Raw genomic sequence first — 25,059 nt, forward strand, 5'->3', positions numbered from 1 at the left:
GATTTAGTAATGTTGTAGTCTGTACTTTGTGTTGTATTTCAATGTTTGTTACTAATTTACACTTCTGGTTACCAAACATTTATGGGAAAAGTATTGTTTTACATAATTTTTATGGAAAATGAACCTATGTTAATAAAACTTCGAACTCCCATCATTGCAGTTATCAACTTTTGAAAAAGCTTTGAAACTTTCACTTTACTCAAGTATAAGAAAGTGGAAAATTTTTAGAAGTCACACACTTGAAATCATTCTTATGAAAGCAGTGTAAATTTTGTTCTCATTTATATAATTAGTATCATATTTAAAAATGACTTGAAAATATACTTATTTGCATTTATGAACTTTTGAAAAAATGCCCCTAAATTGCATCATTCAGATTCTAAATAAAGATATCTGGTGTAATAACAGGTTGAAAATGTATACTAAAACTGAAGCTACTCATTTCACGTACAAGCCACAGAAAACTCAATGACCAACTTAGAAAAAAAATTACTGTCTCAAACAGTTTCTAGCCCCAGACTGTCTGCATGGAACACAATCCTCGCCATTTAGTCGTGTTTTTGCACCATCTTTCCGTGTTCACTCTGGTCCAATCATCCCCTCATTTTTTCTCAATGCTCTCCTCCACTTTTCAGCCATCTACGCCTTGGTTGTTTCCTTCACATCTCCATTTCATGTAAGTTCTTGGAATCAATGTTTTCCATTCTTCTTTTGTGTCCATTTCATCTAAGCTTTGATGTACCTATCCTGCTTTGCAAGGGTTCCTCATTCACTATTTCCTTTACCTTGTCCTCTCTCCCCTTGTTCTGCTTGTCCTGCTTCTGAGGAAATTAATTTCACATGCCTGTAATGTCTGTATCCCTTTTAATTATGTTTTGGCTGCATATGTCAGTATAAGGATATAGTAACTTCTGTATAATACTACTTTGCTTTTTTGTGATACACTGTTCTTCCAAACCAGGCTCCTATCTGCCACATTCACTGAGCTTTTTATTTTCCCCCGTCGTAGTTCCAAAGTACTTGACACACTCAACCTTCAGTTGTTCGCCTTGTTTTGCTAGTTACTATCTTTCTAGTTGTAATTTAGATCTCACATTTGTTGTTATGGACGTTCATTCCATACTGTCACACATTTTTTCCCAAGCACACGGCTGTTTCTGAATCTTTTCCTCCATTTCCCCAGATCATGAAGTCACCTGTGGACACCACTGCTTCAGTCTTATTTCCAGTTTTTTTCTGCGACCTAGTTATCTTATACAAGGCCACAGTGAAGAGAAGTGACAATGCACTGTCTTGTTTCACACCACTTGTTAACTTGAACCAATCTGTTCTTTCATTTCCCACTTTCACACAACTTAGACTCCTACAGTACATCTCCACCACTTTTTTTGTTGTCTCTTTTCCACACTCTTCTTCCCTGTTGCTTCCCAGACCTGTCTTCTACAGATGCCATCAAAAGCCTTTCTATATTGAGAAGGGCCATCACAAGGTCTTCAAAATTCATAATGGTGCTTCTGGTGCTGCCTCACTGCAAATATGTCAACAGTTGACCCACCAGGTCTGAAGCTATGCTGTACCTCTATGTTTGTTCCACTTTTGTTCAGATTCTGCTCTCTAGGATCTATTCGTATACCTTGCACAGTGCGGTATCACTGCAAAAGAAAGCAGAAAGAAATATAATGCTCAAATGTTTTTTCACACTGAACAGCAAACTTTCAAGTGGCTAAAGTAATGGCACAGCATATAGTTTCTTTCCAATGGACCTTTTGGAATGTTTTCTTAGACCATTCAGTGTAACTTGTTTTAACACCTCAGTTGGGAAGTCAAAGGAGTGCCTTATAATTTAATAAACTATTGCTGAATCTTTTGTGGAACATACAGAGAGCTAAGTTCTTATTTCAAAAGTCATTTCAATTCAGTTTGTCAAGCATCTGTGCACCAGTGCTGTCTATTTAGACTGGGAATGTTTTGTGTTAGCTGCTCCCCAACTTCACAGCTAAACAGTACTTTATGTACTTACCATGGCAGAGCATCAGTACTGCACATTAATTTCTTACCTTTACGAGAAATGTTTTTTTATAAGTAACTTAGTTATTTACCAACAGCCAGGTTGAGACTGCAAACTCAGCTAAATAATACTGTGATAGTGGGTGGATTGACTTTGTTTTTTGTCCCCTAAAGCATCAAAGCATTATTGTATATGGAAAACATTCATTAGTGTAAGCCTAGAAATTACCCCAAGCTTGGATAAAGGAGGGTTGGGCATTGGGTTAAAAACCCAATCCTGGGAGGAAAAAAACACCTCTTTGTTACGAAACACAAACTTGCCTTGGATGTGGATGGATACAATGGAATATGAAAACTGCAAAGGAAAAACGGTATATGATTTAGAAATTTTAATTTTTGATCTTGGAATGTTCAGAGCCTTTACAGACCAGGATTCATCTCGGAAATTAACTGATATAAACTGGACCTGGTGGCGGTACAAGAGCCAAGATGGCTAGGAGAAGGAACTCGCAAAAAGGATGGATGCACACTATTCTTGTAGAAATATGGAAAGAATACTTCTCAGAACTGTTGAATCACCCAGACCCAGATGAGATATTACCTGCAAACACTTTGGAGGAAAGGAAAGATGAAGAAGAATGGGAAGTTAGTGAAGAAAACATGAAGATTGCAATCAAAGGACGCAGAAACAACAAAGCCCCAGGGGAGGACAGAATAGCATCAGAATTAATCAAGCAGGGAGGTGAGAGCTTACACTGAGATATATAAACTGATCTAGTTGATACACGAGGAGACGACACTGCCAGAAGAATGGAAATTGGCTATAATATGCCCAATATACAAGAAGGGAAGAAAAATGGAATGCAGTAACTAAAGAAGAATCAGCTTGTTGAATGTAACGTATATGGTGCTGTCAATTATCCTCAGAAAATTGCAACCATTCATAGAGAACAACATACAGGAGTACCAAGCTGGCTTTCGACCAAACTGATCGACAATAGATCATATTTTCTCACTAAGACAATTGTTTGAAAAACACTGGGAATATGATAAAGATATTCTACAGCCTGTTCATCGATTTAGAATGTGCATATGACAGCATCCACAGGAATAGCCTATAGAATGCACTGCATGACTTCAGAATCCCTGAGAAGCTAGTGAGCATGGTGCAAGCGTATATGGAAGGGTCAAAGGCAGCAGTATGTGTCAGAGGAGCCACATCAGAAACATTACAGATTGAGACAGGCCTCAGACAAGGCGATGCTCTCTCATGTGTTAGGTTCAATGTAATCTTAGAGAAAGTAATAAGAGTGTATGCAACAGGAGTGGGCTGGAGTAGAGATGGACAGTAACTTAAATTGTCTTGCATATGCAGATGACATAGTACTACTAAGTGAATGAAAGCATGAGTTGAAAGGAATGTACCAGAAAATGGACAATTATGCACAGAAGGTGAATTGAGACAAAACAGAGTTCGTGCAGTTAGGAAGAAGAAAAGAGCAGGAAGAATTTCTTGAGATGGATGGCAAGATGTTCAAGAGAGTACACCAGTTCAGATACTTGGAATCTTGGTTTACCACGGACAACAACATAAAAATGGATATCAAGGAAAGAATAGCAGTGGGAATGAAATGCTTGCATTCCCTCAGATAGACACTCGGCTCTAAATTAATCTCGGTGAACACTAAGATGAAAATCTACAACACAGTGATAAGCCCAGCAGTAATGTACGGTTCAGAAACATGGAGCATGACTAAGCAAGAAAAGGAAAAACTATTAATATTTGAAAGAACAGTAATCAGGAAGATGTGGGGACCATTTTTAGATAACAGTGAATGGAGGAAGACGAAAAATGAGGAAATTTACCTTCTGATGTGGCAACAAAGTATCCTACAGAAGATAATGAGCAAATGAATACAATGGGTGGGCCATGTAGACTGTATGCCAGATGGAAGACAAAGATAGCACTAGAGGGGAAACCAAACACCAAATGCTCCACTGGATGGATGACCTGGCGAAGCAACTAGCAGCCCTGGGAATTGAAGACAACTAGAGGAACTGGGCACAAAACAGAAAGAATGGAGGCAGTTTGTGGAAGCAGCGCATGGTCTGCAGGGCCTGTGATCGCTGGATCTCTATCTATCTAGCTATCTATCTATCTATCTATCTATCTAGAGATTAAAGTAAGGGAGTATTTTCAGGAGCATGTGCCCTTTCGGCGAAACTGATGTAGTGTAACCGTGTGTGTGTAAAGATACAGGTTGTTACAAAAAGTAAGAAGCAGCATCTAGTCAGTGATGCTATTTCCTGAGTACAGTGCTACTATGGGTCCAAACTGACAGGTTTATTGTGCGATGTCTGGATCCTCAGCAATACAGTTCAGCATCTTTAGGTTATCACAACTGAAAGTGTCTGATGGAGCTGTACACACTAGCATATCCCTGAAAGTGTCTCCATCTCTCTAACTACAGTAAAATAATAATAATAATAAGAAGCAGAAGAAGAAGAAGAAGAAGAAGAAGAAGGAAACTAGAGGGTCCATGGGTAAAGTGAGCTTTAAATGGAAGTATTAAGCTGAAAGTGATTTTTGGCAACATAGAACTTGCTTCAGTAACGTACAAATGCATAAACATAAAGGGATTCCAGTCATTACAAAATGAATTAGAGATGTTATTGAAAAATCATACAAGTACAAACTATTTTTAGCATAGAAATTACAGGACTCATATTAGCTTCTTACTTCTGCAAAGAAAATATGAAGGGAGGAGTTTCCACATTTGTCAGAAACTGTTTTAATGTCAAGAGTATTGGTATTAATAAATTTTGCTCAGGACAACACTTGGAAGCTTGTACAACAAAGTAGTATTTCATAAGTCATTTATAATGTATGTACGTGTATATACAGATCACTTTCAGGAAATTTTAACCTCTTTATAAAAGATCTGGAAGCTCTGATGTCCCATTTACAGTAAGAAACAAGGAAATAATGGTTGCTGGTGATTTTAATGGAAAGCTCTGACAGTGAACAATTATTGGAACCAGCAACACTGTTGTTCAATTTGATTCCTACTGTGAACTTTGCAACTAGGATATGTAAATGCTCTGCGATTGTTACTAATCTCTCTAAACACAAATCTAGGGGAAGAAATCATATTACAAAACCAATAGTAAGCAAAGCTACCTGATCATGACATGCAGCATATTGTGTTAAATGTTGAAACTTCTCAGGATATAAAAATCTATTAAATGTGAGTACAGGAGGCTAATAAATCAGTAAAAGAAATGAGAATTTTGTGAGACTGCTCAAAGACATTAACTGGATAGATGTTTACAATATTTCTGACTCAAATGGACGGTGCAAAGTATTCATTAACACTTTTGCTGTGGCATCGGTGCAGGCGCGCAACTCTCCAGTGCGGCCCAGCAATGTGCAAGTGGGGGGCCAGTAACACTCTGAAACGGCAGGTACTGTCATGAAACAAATTTGAAAGCTGTGCTTCCATGCTATCATCACTCTGCAATTCTTCTGCAGCCTCTTAATGATAATCTCCGCGGTATGCCTCATCCTCACTACAAAGAATATCACTGTCGTGTAGTACACTAAGTAACTGTTCCTCTGTCAATTTAACACTTTTCCTGTTCCTTTTCACTTTGAAAGGTCCAGGTGTCTGTTGATTAGCCTCAATTACGAACAATATATGTTCGATAACTGACCAAACAAAGGTGTACATGCTTTTATACTAGCTTAGATGCTGCAACTAGACTGCGTAATCCGACAGTGAGCGCGGATGCTTATGAGCGTCAGCCGCACTGTCTCGTGGCTTCTTGTGACGCTTATAAGCGTCAGCCGCAGAGCAAAAGTGTTAATAAAGTTACTTCCTCTTTTGAAAATTGTTTTCACCCTAAAAGTAACTCAAATCAAGCAGATATCTAACAACAGACCATAGCTTACACAGGGAATAAAGATATCACATGAGACAAAAAGGAGACTATGTACTATCCTACGGACAGTTCTGATGTCAGTATTGTAATCCATTACCAAGAATACTGCAAAATATTGAAGCAAGTAATCCGGAAATCTAAGCAGCTTTATTTTGAGAACAGATAATTATTTCAGGAAACAAAAACTATAAGCAAAATAGTGAAGACAGAGACAGGTGGGTCCGAAAAGGAACAGCTCTAAAAATAAATGACATTGGCAACAAGTCTATTTAGATTGATTGATTGATTTCTTTATTAATCCATGTAACAATTTACTTTGTGTGGATTTTGTCAGCGAACTCATATACAATGCAATATACCTACAATTTATACACATAAAATTAATATTTACACACATTTTTAAAGCATCTTATATTAGTCTTATACCCTTACATAATTTTCTTATAGTACGGTACTATTCTGGATTTCATATTATAATGATTTCCTCATGTATTACAATGCAGGCTACTTTAATTACACTACATATTTTAATTCAGATAGTCCGTTACAGCGTAATAACTTTTATTTAATGAAAAAATTTTCAGTTTTGTTTCGAACTGTCCAATTGTGTCAATATCTTTTATCTTTTTGGGTAATTTATTATATAATTTAACGGCATTGTGCAACAAGCTCTGCTGAGTTGCAAACCCTAAAAAAGTACTTTCTTTCTGTTACTGACAGCTCGAGGTTCAGTAAACAGCACAATGAAATACCTGAGACCAGTCTTCACAAACAATTTTAGTAAAATAAAAAAGGCACATCTCCCAAAGAAGTAGCAAAGTGTTGGTTATGGTAACATATCAATGAAGTTAAAGAGTGTGCTCATGTGGATTGAGTTCTGTCTTAAGAGATTGATTACATATATAACTTATCAGTAGAACATGTCCACATTTGCTAAAATAAGCTGAAGTTAAGCCTCTTTACAAAAAGAGGGATATAGAGATAGCATCAAACTGTTGACTAGTTTTGCTTCTGTTGGCTGTTTCAAAAGTATTTGAAATGGTTGTATTCAAAGCATCTTCTTAACACTTTCACTGCGGCATCGGTGCAGGCGCGCTACTCTCCAGTGCAGCCCGGCAACGTGCGCGTGTGGGCTGGTAACACACTGAAACAGCAGGTACCTCTCAAGAGCCGACGCTCCTAAGCACACCTGAGCTACAGGCTGACATCAAGACCTTGTAAGATCTATAGGATCATGTTCTATACTGACTTAATGATGACAACTTAGATGCATTACTTCAAATAAGCTTTGACTGTATTGTGTGATGTTAAGTCTCTTTGCTGTCTGACACCTATAGGGGTCACAAGCGTCATTAAAATGTTTGTGATTTGTTGATAATGTAACAAAAAATACAATTCTAACAAGCAACAAATCCACTGCATTCAGGAAAAATTTGGATTCCAAAACGCAAATTCTTAAGAAGGAAAAAAAGGAAAAAGGAAACTGGATTCATTTGAAATTATATTTACTTAAAATGTGCATTTTTAAGATCGACTCTGACAGAGGTCGTCAGTTTAGAAGCATGTTTGCTCCTGGTATGAGAGAATTAGCTGTTTACATTTATCATAGACGCCCAGGGGACGCCCTGATGTGTAAAAATTAGTAAGCGAAACACACCCTACGTGGAAGCTTCTCTCGTGTTCCCCATCACTTCAATTGCGGTGCTATTGAAACAAATTTAGCACACGGTATTCTTTTGCAAAAAACTGGGAAATTATATAGCTGTTCAAGCAGTATCCAGGTTTGTCTGGTCAGTGTGTACACTCGTATGGTGTATCAAGGCGCTTGCCTTGTTCTGCACACTTCTTACACCGCTTCCTCATAACTTGCTTCTTCCCTGCAATAGCTTCCCGCTTTTGCACAACGTGTGTTTGTTTGTGATGTTTCTTGCTCACATTTCGTGGAACGTCCATTGGTTGAAGGAAGCCCTTTATAATGTTCATTCTGTAATCGTACGTCATTTTATTTCCTGAGTATTTGTTGTACGATATACAGAATTGAAAACTAGCATGACACTGACATGAAAGAATAGTTTTGGCGGCCAGCGGATAGTCTTTCGTTCGCATAAATAATACGATAACATCTGATCCTGTTTATGAGTCCAAGACATAAACGCATTGTACCTAATAATAGCCAATGGTTTCGTGACTATTTGACGGCGCGCATTCGTCACTTGCTCCATAGCATTTAGATGTTCTGTGGATATGTATGAAACCTCTCGTTGATCCTTCCATTTTCCAATCATAACTCCATTAGAATACCGCGCAATTGTCTCTCCTCTCCTAGTTTTGCTGATTCAACATCTTCAGAGTATATTTCCTATTTAATTTCAGAGTACTGTGGAAAGTGTTTTTAGGTTCAACAAAAAATGGTTCAAATGGCTCTGAGCACTATGGGACTTAACATCTGAGGTCATCAGTCCCCTAGAACTTAGAACTACCTAAACCTAACTAACCTAAGGACATCACACACATCCATGCCCGAGGGAGGATTCGAAGCTGCGACCGTAGCAGTTGCGCGGTTCCGCCTAGAACCGCTCGACCACCGCAGCCGGCTTAGGTTCAACAGAGTTGTAGCTAAATGAAAACTGTTATAATAGTTGTCCAAGTAAATGTGATGACCAACATGCAGCTTTTCTGCCATCAAATGCAAAACGACTTTTTCAGCATGTCCTTTTCCCCCATATTCCACTGCTTCCCGTGTACAAGCGCACTTATTTATGAAACCGTCTGGATTCTTAAGCATGTACATCTTAATGCCATCTTTATTATGTTTGCTTTTTATGTATTGTCTAAATGACAATCTTCCCCTCCAAAGAATCATTGATAAATCTCTTCCCGGGTAATACACTTCAGACATTCTTGTGTTAAAATAATCCAATATAGGTTGTATCTTATATAAACGATCGTCTGGTTTTGGTTTCCCTGGAAGTGGATTTTTGCAAAATGCAGAGCGCGTAATATGATCAAATACCGGCCTCTGCTTATACTCATCGCTATTCCTCCATTCTCAAACAGCGGTTCTTTCTTCCAATAGTCTTCTAATCGCAGATATTTAACTTTACCCATACGTAACAAAACAACCAGGAAAACTAGTTCAAAAATGATTCAAATGGCTCTGAGCACTATGGGAAGTGATACCTATGGTCATCGGTCCCCTAGAACTTAGAACTACTTAAACCTAACTAACCTAAGGACATCACACACATCCACGCCCGAAGCAGGATTCGAACCTACTACCGTAGCAGTCGCGCGGTTCCGGACTGAGCGCCTAGAACCGCTCGGCCACGGCGCCCGGCCAAAACTTCTTCCTTGGTAAAGGGATGATGCTGCATATTATGTGGTTCTTTACGCCAAGGACACATCTGGATAATCTCCGTGTGACAGGTCGGGCTCTTTTTCGTTGTCCATTTCCGCACAGTCCTCGTGATCCGTATCGTCAGATTCGGAACTGGCGCGAAACAGATTCGAAAGCTGTGCTTCCACGCTATCATCACTCTGCAATTCTTCTATTACCTCTAAATGACAATCTCTGCGATAGACCTCGCACCCCCCGCTCCACTCTCTGCGGTATGCCTCGCACCCCCCCCCCCCCCTCCACCACCACCAGACAGGAAACCAATATACGTCTGATAACTGAGCACACAAAACAAAAGTTTACACGCTTTGATGCTAGCTTAGACGCTGCAACTAGACTAGTAATCCGACAGTCAGCGCGGACGCTTATAAGCTTCAGCCGCAGTGGCTCATTGCTTGTAGTGACGCTTATAAGCGTCAGTTGCAGCGAAAGTGTTAAGCATCTGACTGCAAATAATGTATTGACCAAGCAAGCCACAGTTTGGGTTCAGGTATAGAGAAGGCTGTTTCCAGGGAGAATGTGGTCAATTCATTAGATAACAAATCAAAGGTTACTGGCATTATCTGTGAACTATCAAAAGCCCTTGACAGTATGAATCCTAACATTCTCTTAAGTACATCATTGGCAATGCTGCAGGGCTGCAAAATGGTTCAAGACTTAACTAACAGCAAACAGAGGGTGTCATTGTGGAATACCCCTGGAGTAAACAATCAGTCCTCCTCTTGACTGTTCCTCAAGGTTCTGTATTGCTTTTTCTCACAATACATTACTGGCCTCTCGTCTATTACAGTGCCAGATGTTAAGTTTTTTTGTTTGTTTGCAGACAATATAAACATTGCAATAAACAGCAAGTCAAGTACAAATTTTGAAATGTTTGCTAATCAAAATTTCACCAACTTTAGTAAATGGTTTAAAGCAAATTCTCCATTGTTAAACTTTGAAAAGACCCACCATATTGCAGTCCAGAACCTGTAAGAGTGTTCCTTCCCACATGTGTATAACATATGAAGACATGCACATTGAAGAGGATGACAGTGTTAAATTTCTGGGATTACAGCTCAATAATAAGTTCAGCTTGGAAGGGTATATGACAGAATTGCTGAAGTGCTTAAACAAGTCTGCAATTGCAGTGTGAATGATGTCAGATGTAATAGATATAAGTATAAAAAGAACTTGCATACTTACATTCTGTTATGTCATATGGGATCATATTCTGGGATAATTCATCAGGTTTTTAGAGTGCAAAAGCATATAATGGAACTCATAAATTCAAGGAACGGTGTATTCTAACCACAACTTCTCAGTATATTTAATCCTTACTGAAATGTATTGCAAGTAATATCTCACTATTTCCAACCAATAGCTGAATACACAGTATCAATACTAGGAATAAGAACAATCTACATAAAGACCTAAAAATCACTTACCTTAATCCAAAAGGGGTCTAAAATTCAGGAACACACATTTTTAATAAATTTCCAGCAACCATTAAAAACTTGGTTTCAAAAAGAGATTAGTTTCAACAGGGTCTGAAGACTTTTTGATAGGCAACTACTTCTACTCTAATGATGAATATCTTAAATGTCTTAACAGGAATTGTTTGGCCAGCTTAAGAAAAAATGTCTCTTAGATTTCAGTTACAATAGCACTTGGACCCATCAGTCAAGAATAGATACTTTGTATATGATAAATTTATTAAAAGAGCATTAGTGTTTCATTCTGACAGTGTATTAAGTCTGTAAATATTAGCAGTTCCAGTTTACTGTTATGTATTCACATATTTTAACGATCTCCTGACAAATGATAAGGGAAGTGAGCAATATATTCAAATGTTTTATGTTATACTTTCCTGACTTGTTCCAACTCAAGAGTGTCATCTCATTTCTGGATCTATGGAACAATAACTATACATAAAAACTGCATAAGTGTAAAAGCCTTAGAACTGTAACAAGAGAGGTACTGAATGAAGTTGATATTTATTAACAACAAAGCAAATACAATGTATATCTCACTTTACGCAGTGGACTCACACAGCATGGAACTGACTGTAAACACGTACACACACTATACTTTCCTCTCAACATTGTCAGTACTACAGCTATAAATATACCACAGTCCAACGTTCCTCCTTGTATTTATATTGCAATCAAATTACATTCAACATTTCTTGAAATTTCATACATTTATCTCTGCTCAAAGGTTTGGAAAAAAGTCTGATTCACAGAATGATAGTGTACTTGAATATATTTTGCATCAGCAGTATTCAAAATATCCACAATTAACTTAATCTTGGTGACAACTTCTGACAATGCTACTTTCTCAGCAAAAGTAGATTTTGTAACACTTCTACACAATCACCTGCCCAATCTGCATCTACAAAACAGTCAAAGGGATCAGTATTTTCAGTCTTTCCATATGTAAACTTTATTTCTTTTCTTTGATGCAAATATTTTGGTATGCTCACATCATACTTACAGTGGGTATCACTGTAACAATTTTGAAATCTAATCACATAGTTCACACTGTAACTTGTATCTGGTCATATTCCTGAGCTAACGTGCAGTAAAGGACCAAACACTTTCCTGTATTAAATGTCATGACTCACATCTTGTGCTGGTTCTGATTTCAAATTAACTTAAATTAGTGTGTTGTACAACTTTCAATGTTCAATATGATATTTCTCGTCTTATCAGCAGTTACTATAACATTTCTGAGGAAATGAGGATAAAAGTTTGTGACAGACTTCAGATGTCTCTTAGTGCACAACTAGTTCAACCAAAGTGGTGGCATAGCGGAGAGCATAGCAACTTCACACTTCTGCCCTGGGTTTGAAACTTGGTTATTATTTCCCTCCCCCCTCACCCAATGCTTGTTGAAATAATGTTCTCCTTATTCATCAACTAATTGTCTGCGTGCTGAATGAATTTAAAGAGAGAGAATTATTTGAAACTGCCTTGTCAATGATATTGGTGGTGTTGCCTACGTGTTCTAATGTTTTTTTGGCTAAAAGAATGTGTGGAGTTGTATTGCAACCTTCCCACTTCTCTTATGCGAGTCGACATACTTGGTGTATACAGCCAGTCTTCTTCACTAGACAGGCAACTTCTGGAATCTCTATAAACTTCTCTGAAGAATGATGCTAGTTACAGGAACCTTAAAGACTCTCTCACCACTTGTGAAATAATTTGGTACTCGAAGAATACTTTTCAATGACTATTGGTATATATGAGCTTCAAAAGAACAAAATTCACACTTCACACATAAACATTTTACTTCTCATAAGTAACTCATATAGTATCACATTAGAAACAGATTTAAGTCCATTTAGAAAAGAGTTGGCTTAACAACCACGTTTCTACTACAAACATATCGTAAAATATGTCTTGCCTCCAGCAAGTCCAAGATAAGAGTTTTTTCACAATTCCAAATCTCAAATGTTCATGTTATTTATAACAATGAACAATGGTCACTGATATGATTAACACAGAATAAACTAGAAGTTCCATAGTTCTTCCTTGCTCTTTCACTACGACTTCCATGGATCGACTGACAAGTACTTGTTGGTGCTGTTTGACCGCTGTGTCTACAGTCTTCTCACGACAAAATTCAAACCTGCACACACAAACATGCGATGCACAGTAAGTAGGATTCTATCCTCCCACTCTCACATCTAAAATATCGTGTGTTCGAGTGGTTTTAGAATATATGGTGAAATTTTCAAAACGCTACATAATGTGACCCCCCCCCCCAATTGAAGAAGCGATATTATACTCATAATCATTATGTACATAATATCACACAAGGTAACATTTTACATTTCATAACCATATACCCCCCATGAACCGTGGACCTCGCCATTGGTAGGGAGGCTTGCATACCTCAGCGATACAGATAGCCGTACCGTAGGTGCAACCACAACGGAGGGGTATCTGTTGAGAGGCCAGACAAATGTGTGGTTCGTGAAGAGGGGCAGCAGCCTTTTCAGTAGTTGCAAAGGCAACAGCCTGGATGACTGACTGATCTGGCCTTGTAACAATAACCAAAACGGCCTTGCTGTGCTGGTACTGCGAACGGCTGAAAGCAAGGGGAAACTACGGCAGTAATTTTTCCCGAGGGCATGCAGCTTTACTGTATGATTAAATGATGATGGTGTCCTCTTGGGTAAAATATTCTGGAGGTAAAATAGTCCCCCATTCGGATCTCCGGGCGGGGACTACTCAAGAGGATGTCGTTATCAGGAGAAAGAAAACTGGCGTTCTACGGATCGGAGCGTGGAATGTCAGATCCCTTAATTGGGCAGGTAGGTTGGAAAATTTAAAAAGGGAAATGGATAGGTTAAAGTTAGATATAGTGGGAATTAGTGAAGTTCGGTGGCAGGAGGAACAAGACTTCTGGTCAGGTGACTACAGGGTTATAACACAAAATGAAATAGGGGTAATGCAGGAGTAGGTTTAATAATGAATAGGAATGCAGGTAAGCTACTACAAACATCATAGTGAACGCATTATTGTGGCCAAGATAGATATGAAGCCCACACCTACTACAGTAGTACAAGTTTATATGCCAACTACTTCTGCAGATGAAGAAGAAATTGAAGAAATGTATGATGAAATAAAAGAAATTATTCAGATAGTGAAGGCAGACGAAAATTTAATAGCCACGGGTGACTGGAATTCGAGTGTAGGAAAAGGGTGAGAAGGAAACGTAGTAGGTGAATATGGATTGGAGCTAAGAAATGAAAGAGGAAGCCGCCTGGTAGAATTTTGCACAGAGCACAACTTAATCATAGCTAACACTTGGTTTAAGAATCATGAAAGAAGGTTGTATACATGGAAGAACCCTGGAGATACTAAAAGGTATCAGATAGATTATATAATGGTAAGACAGAGATTTAGGAACCAGGTTTTAAATTGTAAGACATTTCCAGGGGCAGATGTGGGCTCTGACCACAATCTATTGGTTATGAACTGTAGATTAAAACTGAAGAAACTGCAAAAATGTGGGAAATTAAGGAGATGGGACCTGGATAAACTGAAAGAACCAGAGGTTGTACAGAGTTTCAGGGAGAGCATAAGGGAACAATTGACAGGAATGGGGGAAAAAATACAATAGAAGAATGGGTAGCTCTGAGGGAAGAAATAGTGAAGGCAGCAGAGGATCAAGTAGGTAAAAAGACGAGGGCTAGTAGAAATCCTTGGGTAACAGAAGAAATATTGAATTTAATTGATGAAAGGAGAAAATATAAAAATGCAGTAAATGAAGCAGGCAAAAAGGAATACAAACGTCTCAAAAATGAGATTGACAGGAAGTGCAAAATGGCTAAGCAGGGATGGCTAGAGGACAAATGTAAGGATGTAGAGGCTTATCTCACTAGGGGTAAGATAGATACTGCCTACAGGAAAATTAAAGAGACCTTTGGAGATAAGAGAACCACATGTATGAATATCAAGAGCTCAGATGGCAACCCAGTTCCAAGCAAAGGGAAGGCAGAAAGGTGGAAGGAGTATATAGTGGGTCTATACAAGGGCGATGTACTTGAGGACAATATTATGGAAATGGAAGAGAATGTAGATGAAGATTAAATGGGAGATACAATACTGCGTGAAGAGTTTGACAGAGCACTGAAAGACCTGAGTCGAAACAAGGCCCCCAGAGTAGACAACATTCCATTGGAACTACTGTCGGCCTTGGGAAAGCCAGTCCTGACAAAACTCTACCATCTGGTGAGCAAAATGTATGAAACAGGCAAAATACCCTCAGACTTCAAGAAGAATATAATAACCCCAATCCCAAAGAAAGCAGGTGTTGACAGATGTGAAAATTACTGAACAATCAGTTTAATAAGCCACAGCTGCAGAATACTAACACGAATTATTTACAGATGAATGGAAAAACTAGTAGAAGCCGACCTCGGGGAAGATCAGTTTGGATTCCGTAGAAATACTGAAACACATGAGCCAATACTGACCTTACGACTTATCTTAGAAGAAAGATTAAGGAAAGGCAAACCTATGTTTCTAGCATTTGTAGACTTAGAGAAAGCTTTTGACAATGTTGACTGGAATACTCTCTTTCAAATTCTAAAGGTGGCAGGCATAAAATATAGGGAGGGAAAGGCTATTTACAATTTGTACAGAAACCAGATGGCAGTTATAAGAGTCGAGGGACATGAAAGGGAAGCAGTGGTTGGGAAGGGGGTAAGACAGTGTTGCAGCCTCTCCCCGATGTTATTCAATCTGTATATTGAGCAAGCAGTAAAGGAAACAAAAGAAAAATTCAGAGTAGGTATTAAAATCCATGGAGAAGAAATAAAAACTTTGAGGTTCGCCAATGACATTGTAATTCTGTCAGAAACAGCAAAGGACTTGGAAGAGCTGTTGAATGGAATGGATAGTGTCTTGAAAGGAGGATATAAGATGAACATCAATAGAAGCAAAACGAGGATAATGGATTGTAGTCGAATTAAGTCGGGTGATGCTGAGGGAATTAGATTAGGAAATGAGACACTTAAATTAGTAAAGGAGTTTTGCTATTTGGGGAGCAAAATAACTGATGGTGGTCGAAGTAGAGACGATATAAAATGTAGACTAGCAATGGCATGCTAAGCGTTTCAGATTTGTATTTGTGGCACAACTTGACTAGAAGAAGGGCTCAGTTGGTAGGACATGTTCCGAGGCATCAAGAGATGACCAATTTAGCATTGGAGGGCAGCGTGGAGGGTAAAAACGTAGAGGGAGACCAAGAGATTAATACACTAAGCAGATTCAGAAGGATGTGGGTTGCAGTAGTTACTGGGAGATGAAGAAGCTTGCACAGGATAGAGTAGCATGGAGAGGTGCACAAAACCAGTCTCAGGACTGAAGACCACAACAACAACAACAACAACAACAACAACCATATACTTTACTTCTATATGTTTGTATACATTTTTTAACGACAATTCTTTAATCTCTTAAACAGGCTTCTGCTTACAGTCTTCCTACTATTTTCTTACTCTACTTTGTTTAGACATGAGGATTTTGTTAATGATTTAGTAACCTTGACTAGTACTTAGGAATCGTGAGACTTTTTCTTTATTACCAATAGTAAATTGCAGTTGTTAATGACACTTGAGTATTGTGTTTTCTGTTCTCATTCTTTGTACTAGTTTGTAGCTTGTAGGAACTCTGGACGAAATGAAAGTGTTCTTTTGACACTCATTTATTTATATGAAACATAATAATGCTAGTTTCGTGTAGAATTCATACTTTCCAGAATAATTCCTATAAAATGTGTGACTTCTGTCATGATACTGTCCCTTTCCCCTAGGGTCAGCACCTATACCTTGCTTGTGGGTTGTCCTTATGAGAGCACTTCCTCTTTCCATTCTGGTGGGCTGGTAGGTACGCCCCTTTATAAAACATTCTCATTTTTAGGCCACAAGTCATCCTGTCTCCACTTCGGTACACTTGCCCTTTATAAATGCTGGATATGTCCCCCATTACCCTGTCTGAGTAGGCCTCACGGTTCACTACCCTAGTTCATGTTTCTACGTATACTATAATTAAGTATTTTCTGGTAAAGCTACAAATCTACTTTACACTTCGTATTCACATCTTAATATATCATTTAATCCCTGGAGTCCTCCTCTACTTCTCAACTTTTGGTAGGTGCTATGTCTGCCTATAATTCAAGTCATATTATCCTACTATTCATCAATTTTCAGAGTATTTATTATACTGTCTTTTCTTAAACAAGCATCATGATTAACTCTTTTTATAAATGGACAATGTAGAATCATCATATTGTTTATATTCCTACATGTATACGTTTCCTTATGTACGCATATTCTTTCCCCTACAATACCTGGCAGTTCTCACATCACGACAGGTTTCTAGTCTGTAATTTTAATGTTTGTGTATAAATGTAATTTTGTGTGTATACAGATGTGTGTTCATGTAGTCTTATTCTTCAGTCTTCTTATCTGAAGATAAGATGTAGGTAATTGGAAACCAGGAAGGACTTCTCAAACAGAAGTATGTGAAGATAGGTCCTAAAATGAGAAGTAAGAAAGGAAATAAATAGAAATGGTTGCTAAGATTGAAGAAGAGAAAGAAGATAGCCCCAAAGACAGGAAACCTTTCCCACCCCTATTCCCCAGGATCCTTACATCGCAGGTACTTGAGTGAGACGCCAGAGGTGGTTTGGTGTTAAATAGTCTCTTACAGAACGGACATTACCACCTACACCCTTGAGGTTCCCGAAGGAAATCTTAGCAACTCTACGGAAACGGTAAATGGTGAAGAATCAGGCACACTTGTTTGCGAGGGGTATCTGAAAGGTGTGATGTGTGTTTTATTTTAGTCATGATTTATGTGTTCTCGTAAACCATGTTTTTCTCCACAATACCCATCCTTTTCCAAAACTGATACAATCCATCCCACGTACATCACATCTCATAAAAGGTATAAAATATTCTATACAAAATAGAAAATCTATACATTACAGTATAACAGTTGTTCAAATATTCAACTGATATTATATTTTCCAGAAATATAATATCTCATTCAGTTTATGTTGTCTAGATATCACTCTGTTTAAACAGTACCATCATATTACACTTTCCACTAATATAATATTCTATTCATTTTATTTCATGTCTAGAGATCACTTTCTTCCTTATTCTGTGATTCTCCTAGGTTGTAGTCATATTCAGTTTTCTAGGCAATAAGATTATAGGATAGTTAAAAATTTTAGGAATAGGTGACAGAATAGTTTAATATTTGAAGGGAATTTGATGTGGGAAAACTATTTCAGAAGAAACACTTAAAACAACTCGGGATCCAATGGTCATCACACTGCCTGTTAACTCGGAACATTAACGTCCCTAGGTGATATACGACTTCGCCCGTGTCCAGTGGGTCTGATATTAACTTTTCTTGGGTGCTGGCAGACTTCTTTTGAAAGTATCCCCACTGCAAATCAGTCACAAATTCCCTAGTTAACACATTAGGTGAAGATACTCTTTTTTTCTACTTCTTCCTGGATAAGTTTGACTTTTCTCCAGAGTTCGTCTATGCTCTTCCTGGAATCAGTAAATTTGGAAGAAGCCAAAGGCGATGCATTCCCAGATGTTATTCTCTCAGTGACTTTCCGATCTATAATTTCTTCTACCTGTTCCTCCAGACTACTTACATTTATGAGTTTGCTATTTTCTCTTTAAAGTTTCTTTCTACATTATCCACTCGTGTACTTACAACTGTAATTTGGGATTGAATGGCAGGCATTAATTTGCTTTGCTTATCAATGCCATCCCTGCTTTACTGCATTAAACGTAGCATTACATACATCCTCCAATGATCCTCACTTTTCATTAATCTCTAATTCTAAAGTATTACATTTTTCCTCAATATCAAATTCTAACTTTTTTTGCTAAATCTTGTAACTGATCATTCTGTTTCTGACTGAAGTCAGTGAACAGTTGATTTAAATGAATATCCGATGAATTGGTTAATTCTTTCTTTAAGTCTAATTTCAAATCCTTTACTTTACTATTTAAGGTGTCAAATAAAGTCTTTAAAGCATTCATGCCTTTGCATATATTACCAAATTCTTTGCTCTGCGAGTCCACTTTGGCATTTAACAAACCTAGATTTGTTGCTTGATTATTCAAGGTTTCACTCTGGTTGTTTAGAACTTCACTCTGAGCATTTAAACTAGAATGTATCAAACCTATTTCTTTTCTTAGAATTTTATTCTGAGCATTTGACTGATGACTCTGGCCATCTAACTTAGCATTTAAAGTTTTGATTAGGTTTACTAACTCAGACCAGTCTGGCCCTTCTTCGGAAATTTTCATAGCAAAGCCTGGTTCTGAAGTTTCCCCAACTTGCCGAATGCTATCCATGGTTTTACCAGTTTTAGACCTTGTGAGTGTTTAAAAATTAACTTTAAGTATAATAACTAACCTAATAAAGTTCTCTTAACAATGTACACCACGTTGTATTAAAACATTAAAGTTCTGTTTTATGCTCACCCGGTGTAGAATCTGGGCTGCGTCGGTGAGATCGGTGTGATCAGCACCAGTGAACAGCAACTGGTGCCGTAGGTGTCAGATGCTGGTTTCTGCATCTGCGTACCCACATGTGTGAGAACTGTATGCTCCCCACACCAGATCATCTTAGTCATCTCATTCTAAGTGTATCTCTTCTTAGTCTAATACGTTGAGATCTTCTCTCCGGTTTTTCTCATTGTGGCTTTTTCACTTCTTCTCCCTTATTTACATTTACAAATTTTCTCTATCAGATATTGAAGCACAATCCAATTCCATGAAATAGTTCTTTTGTCTTGTTATGCTTGGTTGCTATGGCAACAATTGATACATTTTTTTCTTATTTTCATCTCGAAATTCCTTTTTTCCTTCAGTCCTTTCACACCGGTCACCACATTCTAATGAAAGAGTTGGTTTAATAACCATTCCTCTTCTCACAAAATGGTAAACATATTGTAAAATATGTCTTGCCTCCAGCAAGTCCAATATAAGAGTTATTTCACAATTCAGAATCTCAAATGTTCGTGTTATTTATAACAATGGTCACTGATATGATTAACACAGAATAACCTAGAAGTTCCATAGTTCTTCCTTGCTCTTTCACTACAACTGCCATGTATCGAACGACAAGTACTTATCGGTGCCTTTCAACCGCCGTGTCTACAGTCTTCTCACGACAAACTTCAAACTTGCACACACAAACATGCGACGTGCAGTAGGTAGGATTCTATCATCCCTCTCTCACATCTAAAATATTGTGTGTTTGAGACATTACAAGGCCAAGTGGTTCTAGAATTTACGCCAAAATTCTCGAAAGACTACAGTGTTCCTGGGAATTGGGGTATAGTTGGCCAGCAAGTATATCCATTTATACCTGCAGCCTACAAATAGGGTCTTGTATTCAATTGATTCTGACTTGCCCATCTGGTGTTGTCCCCTCAAGGACAGAGCTATCTTTGTTCATAATTGAGCCATGGGTCAGACAGAGTAATCCTTCGCTATACGGCAAAAAATTCATGGATGAAGATGGTATACCAAACTGTCCATAGAGAGTGATTCCTCCAATCTGTCAGTCCCGTGATAAACAGTTTCATTGGCAAATAAAACATTTCAACCAAAACCTGCAGAATTGCTATACAACCATTGCGTGCACAGGGATACTGCAATAGACGCAACATGATAAAAGTCCATGCATTTTTTGATTTGTAATCAACTGCGAATGCCATTTTTTAGAAAAGTAGTTCATTATGCATGGCTCACCACAAAATCATTGGCAATACCTTTCTGGTGTGACATTTATGTTAAGAAATGTGATTGTGACACATTGCTTTCATGCGATGCTCACTGTGTTTAGAATTTCTCTGTTCTGAATATTTCTACAATTTGTATCATCCAAGGGAATGCACCAAATCTTCCTAAAGAATAAACATATGAATAAAATGTAAGAATAAAATTTTTTAAGAGTACGAGAATTTAAAATGATTGTAATCCCAGAAATTACCCCCACCCCCCCCCCCCCTCCACCCCACCCCACACACACGCACATATATGTATATAACAAATATATAACACTTTTTAAACCCAGCTGTAATTTCATAATTAATATAACTCCCTTGCATTCCTTAACTTGATAAGAAAAATTGGCGTAGCAATCATTTACAGACATGTGTATATACCTTAAAAATCAGGTTTTCAATGTGGGGCACAAAAGCACGAAGTAGCCAAGCCATCCACTGTGCCAACACTTTTGTTGAACTCGTCACACATTTAAAGGCACTTCGAAAACTCGGAGCCTCGTTTCCTCAGAAATGGTCGAGTATTTTCAAATAAGCTGAGATGTGTATTCTTCCACTGAGCCAAGTTTCTGAGAAACTGGGTTATGGCACTTACCTTGGACCCCTTGTTAAAAGGCATTACATTCTCCATATAATTGTAGTAAATATTTATCCCAAGGTGATTCTTTACTTCACCCAAGTCTCTCATTAGAAATCACTTGGGTAACAGAGTCTTATTTTCTTGTATTTTCTCCTTACTTTTACAGTAGGTGTGCAGACTTAATACAGGCTCTTTATTGCTCTCTTTGCTGGTAGTCCTCTATCGGCATACCTGACCATGAAAATTTTTTTTGAGTTTCCTTAATTGAACCTGTTTTCTCACACGCTTCCACAATATTAATTCTACTTTTATTGAAGTAGTCATATTGCAGACCACAAAGAGAAATGTCTAACTTCACTGATGAAATGCTGACAGAAGAATGCTAACAATCTATTATGGCATAAAACTTTCCATCGTTGTAGCTGTTTCCTTTATTACATAAGTCAAAATACTGCATTCACATTCAAAGGAGAGGGGAGTACATCTAACTGCACCGCCCTGTACAACAGCTGAATCAAATGCTAGTTCACTTTCTCTTAAAGACTGTGCAAACAACTTATTATTCACAGGATGAACTTTATCTCACTACCTGTTCATATATTCAGCACACTACAGAACTAGCCTTCTGTATAATTTTTTATGGTTGCAGGGAAAATCTTCTTAGCTTTGAGACTTTGTAATTCTCTTGGCAATGCTCATATTCATTTGATAATGGATTATTGAGGTCTTTTTTCGAGAATCTGTGTTTATTTGAAAGGCGCAGCAATTTTTTTTTCTGTTCCTTGTCTTATGGGGATGAACAATTTCATTCACTTCCAGTTTTGTGGGCTCTTGTAACACAGTCACAATGATCTTGAATATACAGGGTGTCTCAGAAGGTACACTGCAACTTTAATGTGTTATAGCACCCAAACTAATTAAGATATTCACAACGTGTTTGGCTTACATGACACACTATCTCACAAAGTTTTTATGCCATTCAATCAATTTCAACATGTTTGCCTTAAGTGACATGCACAACATCCAGTTAGTATCAAAGCTCTAGGCATATCAACTGTGGCAATGATAGCAATGATTTATTTCTTTAAATCATTGACGAGGTTGACAGGTATTGGAAAAGGACAGTGTCTTGGTGGTCAGCCAGTTGTGGTAATGCAAACAGATCCAATGTATCAAGGTAATTGTTAGAGAGAGAGAGAGAGAGAGAGAGAGAGAGAGAGAGAGAGAGAGAGAGAGAGAGAAAATGATTTTGCAATGTGATCAACCATCATATAACACCACAAATTCCTCTCAGGCTGTCACACATTCTTTTGTATTTTTTGTGTATAGGTACTATTTCAATTAATTAAAGTTGATCAGAAAACACTCCATGTAATGAGTAATTGACAATGCCCCATAATGGCACAATTATTTTGGCTGCTACATGCCTGATTAGATAGTTCGACATTTCATCATGTTTAGCAGACTTCGTTGCCTTTAGATTTTACATAAACCTTTGCTAGCTTCTGGTTTCAAGAGCACGGAATGGTATTATCTGTGAATATAGTCTTGTGATTTCTCTGGCCATTAGTTCTGTGGTGTCACGTATCACTATCACCCAATGCACATCATGCAATGGAACTGCAAGTTTCTGCCTGATGCCAATTGTGGTCATGCAGATACGGTGGACCCAATGGTGTGCGCCCGCTGAGCCACATCTCCAGCAGTTCTGGACTACAACCGCCCTCTGCCACCACAATGCAAGATGGCTAGCGGTAGACAATCCGCTTGAACATGGAACCTCAATGCTATGACACCGTCGTTCGTGCTTAGTACATTGAGTCTCATCTTGGTTACTGTTGTATGAGCTGGACTCTAATTTTTGCTGCATTATTTGTAGTGAGTCTTTCTACATTTGGAGAAATACAAGTTAAGTAAATCTTCTGTTTACTGTGTTATTTTGTTTGCTAATCAATTTCTGTTCCCATCCAGCTTTTCTACAACAACAGTTGCCACACCACTCTGTAGCCACACAGGTTCTGTGTGTATTTTTTGTTGTCACACTCAGTGCTCATTATATCCCAGGCTTTCTCCATTTTATTTGTGGGTTCTGAAATAGCTTTTGTTTGTTTTATCATCTGTCTATACTTATTCTGGTGCTCTTTGATATTTTCAGTATTTTTGATTTATTACTCTTAATGTAGCCCTTAGATCTATTGTTACTTCCTTCATGATCCACTGCTTGTTTTAAGGAATTTTTCTTTTCCATTTAGTTTCTGGTAAGGCTGTATTGAAGTAAGTGTTACAGCTTCTTGAAAAGCACTGTATTTTTGATTTTTTTCTTTGGGCCTGAAAAGTGTCTGCCCATTTTTCTTTCCTCCATATTAGTGCAAATATGAGGAGCTATCAAAAAGTTTCAATTTGAAGGTGTTGCAGCATGTATGCAACATAGTGTGACTCTGATGTGGGTATACAATAAGTGACATGTTGACAAGTGATAAATGTGGCAAACTATGGTAATATTATTACCAAATTCATTCAGACAGACCAATGTGCTGTTATTCTTTCCTTGGTTGTCAAAGGGCAAACACCGGTACACACCAAATCAGAGAATGAAGAAAAGGTGTCGGGCAGCATGTCTGTTGACAACCACTGTTGGGGAATGCTGTGCCAAGTTCTATGCTGACACAAGATACCAGTTGATCTGAAAGGCTAGGCTCGCCCATTACCAACAGCAACAAGCGAGAGTCACTCAAGCACACACCCTATAGTCCTGATCCCTCCCCATGCAATTATCGCACTTTTGGTCCCTTAAAAAAGACCTTGAACAGTCAACCATTCTTGTCGGACATGGATGTGCAACAGACATTTAAAGACTTTTTCATCCGGCAGGTCATGGTGTTTTACCAAATTGGTACCTCCAACCCTGGTGCATCAGTGGGATGATTGCCTCAGTGCGAATGGCAATTTTGTCTGATTGGTATTGCAATTCTAAACTGTATGCTCTTAGAACAGAAACCCTTTGATTACTCCTTATATGTTGGTGTTTTGTTGGCTGAAAAGTTTAACATCCTTCTCTTCATTCTTGTCTTCTGATTGGGAGTTCAAGCTTCCCTATACTTCACACAGCTGCCCAAAATGACCAGCAAATCCTGTCTGTAGAATTTTTGTTGTATATGAATTACTATTTATATTGTTATATTAGTGTTAATATTAATAAAACGATCTTGGGCTTGATAGCTACAATAAATGGTTGTATATTGTTACAGGTCTGTAATAATTTCTGTATATGCTGCACTGATACTACTGATGCATTATAAATGTTCTTTAATCGTTAGTTGTTGCACATTCTATATTTCTCTTCAGACAGTCATGTGATATGACCTCGTACAACTATAAAATAGAGACAATGAAGAATATGTTCAGAATGACTAAGTGGAAAAGTAAATAAAAGTATCCGTCAAATAGTGTGTGTTTACTTTTTTTGTACCGGTAACACTAATAAATCTCTTTGAATCTTAAATAGTTCATCCCTTTCTGAATGAGCTTCCCACATTTTGCTATCATTCTTAGTAGCTTGATTTTCTTCTTCAACTGTCATTCATACTTTTGTGTTCTACCAACATGACGAGATTTTCAGATTCCTGGGTACCTATCATTTCTTTGGTGACCTGAACTCATTACGTCTGCAACTGCGCAATTCTCATTTGTCCTTTGCTCTGACATTCCATATTAACTGCAAAAAGTTAACAGTTTTTTTAGCAATTATTATACAAGTAAGGTATAGTATATTTAAACCTTAGTGGCTTTTGTTAGTCATAGTTCAAAT

At 37.9% G+C, this 25,059-nt stretch overlaps 1 long non-coding RNA gene across 1 annotated transcript in view; it reads right to left on the bottom strand.

Moving 5' to 3' along the window:
- Positions 1 to 11,341: 11,341 nt before the first annotated feature.
- LOC126336820 (uncharacterized) overlaps positions 11,342 to 25,059 on the bottom strand; it is a 37,046-nt gene continuing 23,328 nt past the window's right edge. The window contains exons 2-3 of the long non-coding RNA XR_007565003.1: positions 19,362 to 24,966; positions 11,342 to 12,958 (exon numbers count right to left, since the gene is read on the bottom strand). This is a non-coding gene — a long non-coding RNA (uncharacterized LOC126336820). The remainder of the gene's footprint in view (positions 12,959 to 19,361; positions 24,967 to 25,059) is intronic.

This window comes from Schistocerca gregaria, chromosome 2, assembly GCF_023897955.1.
Source record: "Schistocerca gregaria isolate iqSchGreg1 chromosome 2, iqSchGreg1.2, whole genome shotgun sequence".
NCBI lineage: Eukaryota > Metazoa > Arthropoda > Insecta > Orthoptera > Acrididae > Schistocerca > Schistocerca gregaria.